The sequence below is a fragment of the Sorghum bicolor genome, chromosome 1 (assembly GCF_000003195.3).
Source record: "Sorghum bicolor cultivar BTx623 chromosome 1, Sorghum_bicolor_NCBIv3, whole genome shotgun sequence".
NCBI lineage: Eukaryota > Viridiplantae > Streptophyta > Magnoliopsida > Poales > Poaceae > Sorghum > Sorghum bicolor.
The window spans coordinates 14,838,214-14,841,112 of record NC_012870.2 but is presented as its reverse complement, the minus strand read 5'-3'; the positions used below and the strand labels follow the sequence as shown (position 1 = coordinate 14,841,112).

The following is a 2,899-nucleotide window of genomic DNA, read 5'->3' as shown; positions in this document are numbered from 1 at the left end:
AGTTTCTTTATTTTTGTTTCCTTCTCCTATCTTGTACGCTCCCTCTATCGTGTCCCTGCTTTGCTGCATGCCCATTTTTTTTCTTAATTCTTATCCCAAGCATGAGAAATATATATACGGAGTATATATACTACCATATGAAGTCGCGTGGACAACCACCACTACTGTCGTACGTGTTGAAGATGGACTCGACCACCACGTCAACTCAGGACTCGTACGTGAAGAAACGTTAACACGTATATCTCGGCCATAATAAACCCACACAAACAGTACATATACATATCTTTATGTCCTATTTGGTTAATTTCTCATCCATCCTATGCCCTAACTCTCATCATGCGCCGCACCTCCATCTTGCCGCGCCGCCGGGAAGTTTTGCCAAGCAGGTACAGAGTTGATCTCGATCCATGGCTCATTGTCATCTGTTCACCATGGGAGCTAATTGATCTAAGTGAAGACTGCCCGTAGCCATCAGCCATGCCTAGATGCTCTGCATGATCTCCGCTCTCAAGTCCATGGAGCACCACGTATGTGGGATGTCCAAGCTGGCTGCCATCTCCATCATCGTTCTATGTTCGGTGAGCACCTCCATGAATTTGTGCTTCTCTGTACGGGCAGTTGTCATCTAGTAACTGCATGCAATCCAACCATGAAGCTAGACATGCTGTTATTTCACGCTTTTACCAAGCACAAAGTCATCTCAGCTGCTGCAACTGCATGACGTACGATTGCCCAATCCTTGCTACTCCAGGAAAGCTATATCGTGCAGCATGCAAATGTGCATCCTGATTAACTGAAGGTTAGCGGCCAGATTAGTCCCTTGCCATATTATTTTATTGATTAACCCTTATGCTGATGTCATGAGTATGTCATTCATGCATAATAAATTAGCATTATCTATCTATTCCTCAATCAAGAAAAAAAATACATTTTGTGTATACTTGTTCAGGCAACCATTGAGTCTCCGTAGTTATATATGCTCAATTATGTTATTCCTATCATATCTGAATCGCTTTAGTCCCATCTTAATCTATTATTTCTATGTCGCATCTGAACGTATTTCATGTTTTCTAAAATTTTTAATTTATTTATTAATTTTGACTACTCTCTGTTCACACTGCTTTCTAAATTAAAACAATATAGAAATATATTTTTAATTTATAACTTGCTTAGTTTAACAATGCATCAGATAAAATTCCATTAATTATATGCTCTCAAATATTACTTTGTTTTTGCAAATTAAAGTATAATTGATTGGTATATAAAAAGGCATTAAAATATCTATAATTAAAATTACTAGATTCAAAACTTGGTCTTTCAATTGAAATGCATAGTGACTAATCTGAATTAATATACTTCATATGGTTTTGTAATTATAATAAAGCAAGCATATAGTCTTTACTGTTATGATGTGAATTTTCTCATAGTCGTTTGTTTTAAGCGTAGTTCTGTTATCGGCGTTTTTTTGTCATCTTGTGCCTGTAGTAATTTGTTCTCCTTTAGTACATTGCGTGATCTTGTGTGGTGTACTGTTCTTAGTTATTTCTGTTTGTTGCTTGTATGTTTGCCTATGTGTGGTGCTTGCTACGAGTAGACGAGAACCGTTTGTGGGCGCTGAAGATCAGAAGATGATGACCAAAAGCTAATGGTGTGAGAATTAAGCAAGTGTTTAAGGCAAGTATAACTTGGGATCATCCTTGTTACCTATTCACTTATAACTACACATATATATCATATGCATGCTATCATCTTGTCGACCTTAGCAAAATCATAGATGATTGTTACCTGTATTCCTTGCTACCTACTTGATATGCATTTGGTGTAGATGTGCTAGTGCTTGATATAATCTATGATCTTGTAAGATGATTAATAGCTATGCAATGAACGTTAAATGATGACAAATAACTATATGAGATCTTGTCTGTAAGTGATCACCGGGACAACAGTGCAACCATGAGGGCTATAATGGCTCTGGCTTTAGCTCAGTATGAAGACCTTTTTTAGCTTGTTAGAGGTTACCCGAAAGGGCGGAGGGGCTGAACCGACACGGGTATAGTGCGAGCCCCTGTCCCTATGTGTATAGGCTGCGCGTCATTGTGCCATTCGGAAGGGGGGTATCTATATCTGCTCGCAAAGGAAACCTTGCGGCCCTAACATGTTAGACGAACTTTTGAAAGGCTTCATAGTGATCCCTGCCGACCTCCCTAGGAAGGGGGTTAAGAGATTAGCTACCTCGGGCGAAAGGGTAAATCATGACTCATGGGTAAAGATGTACAACCTCTGCAGAGTGTAAAACTGGTATACTAGCCATGCTCACGGTTATGAGCGGCCTTGGGGGTTCTTGCTGCGCCGACGATGAGCTTATTAAGTTGTTATGTTTATTTGACTATCGTTTATGCTATGAATTAATTATGCTTACACTTGATCATGGGATTAATGGATTACTTATGCTACCTTGACAATTGCTATTTAATTAAGAACATGCTATCCACTATTAAAAGCTAAATGCAGTCAAACCAGTGTCAGCTATTTGAGCCTCATGAACCTCTGGTTATACTTGTTGAGTACGATATGTGCTCACTCTTGCTATTTCTCACCACTCCAGTCTACTAGAAAGAGTTGATCAGAAGGGTGATGGAGTCACGAAGGATGTTATTAGGATACAAGAAGTGTTAGGCATATGTTACCCCCAGTCAGCCGTCCCTGTAAAGATTGAGCCTAAAGATTAGTTATCATTCCGCGATACTCTGATGTAAATGTCTATTATATGTATGTTTCCGCTATACAACATTGTTTTTGATACTATTCCTTTCTGTTGTTGTATGTGTGGACTTCCTGGACACACATACAGCTAGTCTGGTTTTGTTCCTTAAAACCGGGTGTGACACAGCAGCCGAGG

The 2,899-nt window shown here is 39.3% G+C and overlaps 1 long non-coding RNA gene across 1 annotated transcript; it reads left to right on the top strand.

The window, feature by feature from the left end:
• On the top strand, positions 473 to 1,650 carry LOC110432088. Its single transcript, XR_002449550.1, has 3 exons — positions 473 to 578; positions 660 to 799; positions 1,595 to 1,650. It is a non-coding gene; the product is annotated as an uncharacterized LOC110432088 (long non-coding RNA).